Source organism: Triticum dicoccoides, chromosome 4B, assembly GCF_002162155.2.
Source record: "Triticum dicoccoides isolate Atlit2015 ecotype Zavitan chromosome 4B, WEW_v2.0, whole genome shotgun sequence".
NCBI lineage: Eukaryota > Viridiplantae > Streptophyta > Magnoliopsida > Poales > Poaceae > Triticum > Triticum dicoccoides.
The window spans coordinates 628,705,930-628,711,929 of NC_041387.1; positions in this window are offsets into that span (position 1 = coordinate 628,705,930).

Below are 6,000 nucleotides of genomic sequence, written 5' to 3' on the forward strand. Positions count from 1 at the left end.
GCTGCTTACATATTGAGCATTAAGATCTATAGAGATAGATCGACGCTTGATAAGTTTTTTCAATGAGTACATACTGTCGTGGAATAGTCACGGAAGATGTCCTCGTGAAAGGACTTAGTCATGGAGCCATCGCCTCTAGGTTAGCTTAAAGGGGTTAAACAGGACAAAGGACACAAGAATTATACTGGTTCGGCCCCTTGTGGTGAAGGTAAAAGCCTACTATCTAGTTTCGGGTGGTATTGCTTATGTCTCGATTACCAAGGAGCAAATCCGCTTGACCTAGCTTTCGATCTCTTGTTTCTTCTCCTGAACCACCGCCGAGTCATCCCTTTATATACACAGGTTAACGCCCAACGGCTCACGGAGTCCAGGCCGGCTCATAGACAACGTGTCCGGCTCGGTGACTACTTTTACATGCCTTACAATACAAGTCTTACATATATGTTGGTTTATACCTACGGGCCTTGAGTCGCCCTTGGGCCTTGGGCCCTTGGCCGTTAACCGCTATCTTTAATGTCTTCATGGGATTCATATCAAGAGTCGCCATAGGTATAACCTGGCCCCTCCTGGGCGGGTCATACCAATAGTTATATCCCCAACATTAGGCCCCAGGTTGACTTGAACTTGTTCATGTCAATCTTCAACACTTAAAAGAATCTTCCCCTCTTTCTTGTGCGAGAAATTGTAACCCGCCATGACGTCACCTCCTGGGATTGCGATAACCCGCCATGACATCACCTGTCATAAATTCACACAATATCCGACATATCTCAATGGATCTTTGTTTCAATAACTGCCCCAAGAATCGAGGCGCCTAAGCAGCTGGATAACCACGTTCTAGCCTCCTCATTTTTCGTGCCCACTTATTGGCCTTCCTTATAAATAGGGTCGACCAGTTTCTTCTCATTCTCCCCCTTTCCATCATCTTCTTCCTTGCGCGACCCTATGCCGCTTGAGCTCCCCCGCCGCCGCGAAGCACCTTGTCCTCCTCGACTTTGGCCGCTTCATCAACCTGTGTCGGATCAGAGTACACCGGCGCTCCACCATAGTCGGATCTGCACCTGTAAGTGCTCTTCCTCTAGTGCGTCAGATCGCATTAGGGTTTCAGATGTTTGTCGTGTTCTTCGTAGTTTCTTCTTAGTTCTTCCACCGTAGCTCCTTTTGATCTGAAAACGGCATAGAATTTGTGCGGCAGTAGTTTTTGCCCTTGATTCAATACCAGCGGACCTATTTCCTTGAGAATAGATCTCATTAGAGCTTATGAACTCCGCGGTATAGTTTTAGGTCTTGATTTATTTCCTTTTTCCACACGGCGCCAGATCCAAATTTATGATTGTAGCCTGTGAAACTTGTTTGTCCAACACTTAGTAAAAGTTCTTGCTTCTTGATAGATCCACCTAGTCATGGCGACTCACATGATCGGCTGTAGTTAAACTCAATGCTCAACAAATTTCTCCTTTGATAGACATCAAACTGCTCATGGCAGCTTACATAACCCGCTGTAATTAGTCATATACCATTAGGCCCCTTCTTAAGCTGCCATTCTGCATATGTACTGTAATATTTTCCGTCCGACTTAGCTTGAACCGGCAAATTGGTTCTTTTTCCTTTTTAGGCTCCCTTTTCCATAATGGCACCCAAAGCAACCACTTCCACAATGGCGCCCAAGACGACCACTTCCTGCAACTGGGTTCCTTCCATCATCACAGAAAACACGCTTGAAGACTTTGTGAAAACCGGATACTTGCCGAAAAAGTCTATCATGTCTTACCACTCCCCCAAGGCGTCAGAAGAAAAACCTCATCCAAAGGAAGGCGAAGTCATTGTCTTCACGGATCATATGAAACGGGGCTTCTCACCTCCCGACTCTAAGTTCTTCAGGGACGTTCTGCATCTTTTCAACCTGCATCCTCAAGACATCAGACCCAATCCCATGACTAACATATGCAATTTTCAAGTATTCTGCGAAGTCTACCTTCAAGAGGAGCCCACTGTGGAGTTATTCAGAGAGTCCTTCTATTTAAACTGCCAGAATGAATATTCCAACGGACCCAATTTGGAGCTTGGTAGGATCTCAATCCAACGACGGAGAGATGCCATTTTCCCATACGCAGACCTCCGAGTCACCCCAAAGACTGGAATCAGACATGGTTCTACTGCAAAGATACCTCTCCGGCTGATGAGAACCCACTACCCGGCTTTCGCACCCTGCGCCTTGAGTCAAATCACCCTTTCCCTGACAAGCTGACAACTGCTGAACGCAAGAAACTCGCCCAAGTATTGCTAAGGTTAAGGCTCTATTGGGAAACGGCTTAACCATCATTGATTTAGTTCAATGATGAGTCTCATGGCGGGTCATTCCCTTAAGTCGCCGCTCCGGTTTGATGTGCACCTACACCGGCGCCAAGAAAGATCCACTACGCCACAGCTCTGATGACTTAACAGATGACATCATCAATGAGATGACAAAGTCTCTCCTGCATGAAAGTCTAGCAGACTACAGCAAAGTGGGCCTGAGCCCTTTCTGCAAGTCTAACCCGACACCAGGGGTAAGCCGCCAAATCGTTTATTTTGCCTTCAGCCTTAAATACTTTGTTTTAACTCAACCTTGATGACTTTTACAGGCTGATGACGATTTCTGGAATAAAGAATATGATCATGAAGCTGCCAAGAGGGCCAGGAGGGCCAAGAAAGCCGCCAAGAAGACCACCAAGAAGAAAGGAAAGAAACCTAGAGCTTCTGAGCTGCTTGTGCTGGACGACACCTCTGAGTCGAAGATAGCCCTTGACTCTCTTGGCTCCTTTTTCAACCATCTTATTGCCATTGACTATCATCAGGATGACACGGGGACCAGTCAAGCTCTTGAAGAAGAGGTAACTATCATCTCATCTGACTCCGAGCCTTTGCCAAGACAGAAAACCCGAAGAGTAACCCGGAAAGTAAGATTTTCACACCCCTTAGCTCATCTGGATCCTGATTTTTTTGAAGCAACATCAGCATGAGAGCCGGCGACAAACTCGGACTAGCAAAGATGCAGAACTATCCTCCGGCTTACCAAATATGCCGAGGAAGCGCCAAAATGAGGTCACCCCCGACTTAAACTCTTTTTATCCTTTGGAGGGTCTTACTCGTCAACCACTCAATTCTTCCGACTCAAATTATCAGGAAACATCTCATTCCTCTTCTGGCGATTCAATTCAATCTAATCTGCCGGCTTTCAAGACCGCTCCTAGGTAATAGTGATTTACTTATCCTTTATTCATTATGATCCTCTTATACTTATACTGACTCTTATGACTCATGCAGTGGAAAAGCCAAGCCCAGTAAGAAGGCCAGAGTGAATAAGCTGGTCGAAGACCCAAAAGCTAGTGGATCAGAGCCACAAACGGCAGCACCGGAAGACCATGTTCCTCCATCATCAGAGCCAATTCTTAATGACCCGCCAATGACTTCTGACCCACCTATGGAGCGAGCCAGTGATGCTCCTTTGAACCCTGAAGTCTCAAATCCATTGAAGACGGCCGACACTCATGATGATGACGTGGTGATCACCAACACCAGCTTTCGAGAACCGGGAAGACCGACTGTTTTGGCCAAACATTCTGCCAAGGAGGAACACATTCAACGGCGAAAGGTGAAGTTTGACGTTGCCAACTATTCTCAACTGAGCATTGGTGAGGTATATTCTGGCTACCTCAGTCAAGTGAACTCCAGCCGTGACATTGAAGTTGAGATGGTGAAACAGATGCACCAAAAATTTGAGGTATGAGCTCTTCTTTAATAAGTTATGCACATCCCGCCAGCCCCCAAATCTACTGTTTATGAGTAGTTTGAATATGATGTAGACTTGATTTCTATGAGCATAAATAATGATCTTTGAAAGAATTCTTCCATTCCGGCTTAAAGCCATCCGGCTCAAAATGAAGCTGTAAATATAAACGCTGAATCCATAGCCCCTAAGGGTCGGTTTAATCAGCATGAATGAGCCGATCTTTCATAGTGTTGAAAACATTACTTACTTGTGTAGCTCTCATGAGTCGGTTGTTTGTAGCAAAGTTATCATAAGACAAGCAATATGCATTAGCCCCCAAGTGCCAAATACTCTTGCTCGCAAAGTGTTTGGGACTTATTCACGTAAGCCGTTGTATGAAGTTTTCCAATTAACATTAGTCCCCAAGTGTCAAGTACTCTTGCTTGCAAAGTGCTTGGGACTTCCTTGTTTAATGAGTCATATTTTTGAACCGGCATATGCACAGGACACCACTACTCAACTTGAATCTCAATTTGGTGATTTGAAATCCTGGCTGGAGTTGCAAGAATCTGAGACCCAGAAAGCAAACTCCAAATTTGAATTCAGTGTGACTGAATCGGAGAAACTGAAAGCCGACTTTGAAGTTGAGAAAAAAGCCTGGGCTGAAGAGAAGATTGCGTTGACACAACGGGCTGAGAAAGTGGAGGCGGCTCTTGAGGAGGTGACCACAGAGCTTTCCGTCTTAAAAAGCCATGTATCGCAAATGGTTTCGGCTATCTTTGGTAAGTCGCCTTATGATTGTCAATTTTGAATATCTTCCAGGATGACATGAATCGCCGCTAACCCGTCCATAATCATTATGCAGGCCCGAGAAGTACCAATCTGAACCAAGATATGGTTGTGAAACTGAAGGCGGTTTACACACTGGTAGAATAGCTGTATGTCGGGGCCCAGCGCGCACTGGCAACAATTTCTCCATCTAACCAAGCTCCAACGCTCTTAGTTGAAGTCTTGAGGAAGCTTTCCATGCTGCCTGGGCGGTTTAGTGAGATGAAGCGATCATGTGCAAGAGCCGGAGCTGTGACAGCTTTGAGTCGGGCCAAGGCTTGGCTGCTAGAGCTAGACCCGACTGATATATCAACCGGGTATCCGATCTTAAAAGAAGACGGTACCTTGTTTAGCAAGAAAGACTTTGCCAACTGCGTGAAAGATATACGTCCCCTGGCGAGTTTGATTGCTAATGAGACACACCTGTCCAAATATCAGCTGGCTTATGACTTAGAAAATCAGAAGATGCCAATGCCATTGTACAAAGTGCATGATCTGATACCCCCAATCCGTAAGCACACTTTCGCCCCTGAAGTTGACCCGGATGAACTCATTGATGATGAGGCCGAATTCCAAGCTTTGAGTGGCATTGACTGGTCATCCCCAACCTTCCAGGAAGTCGAAGAGGACGAAGACACGGAGAGGGATGATCCAGAAGCATCAGGCCATCAAAGCCAAGAGGATTGAGCCGCGGGGTGGTTCATGTTGGTGATCTTCCGAAAAACAGTTAATCATTTGGACTCGTTGAGTCATGTAATAGAGTAGCCATAACTTTGCTCTGTCGTGCCATCGCGCATGTTTATGTTATTCTCAACACTATTAAGCCACCACTTGGAAACATCTTTTGAGACTTATCATGATGTTGATTGGTGCAGACGAATTTTCTTGATATATCCTGCACACAAATAGATCGCAAGAGCCCTTTGTTGGAGATCGTTGCAGAAAATAAAAATTTTCTATGCATCACCAAGATCAATCTATGGAGTCATCTAGCAACGAGATAGAGAGGAGTGCATCTACATACCCTTGTAGATCTCGAGCGGAAGCGTTCAAGAGAACGGGGTTGATGGAGTCGTACTCATCGTGATCCAAATCACCGATGATCCTAGCGCCGAACGGACGGCACCTCCGTGTTCAACACACGTATGGAGCGGAGACCTCTCCCGCACCTTGGTCCAGCAAGGAGGAGGGAGAGGTTGAGGAAGAAAGCTCCAACAGCAGCACGACGGCGTGCTGGTGATGGAGAGGCAGTACTCCGGCAGGGCTTCGCCAAGCTTATGCGGAGGAGGAGAGGTGTTGGGGAGGGGAGGGGCTGCGCCTTGGAGGTGTGTGTGCAGCCCTCCCCTCACCCCTCTATTTATAGGGGGAGGAGAAAGGGGGCCGGCCCCTCTAGATGAGATCTAGAGGGGGGCAGCGACCAA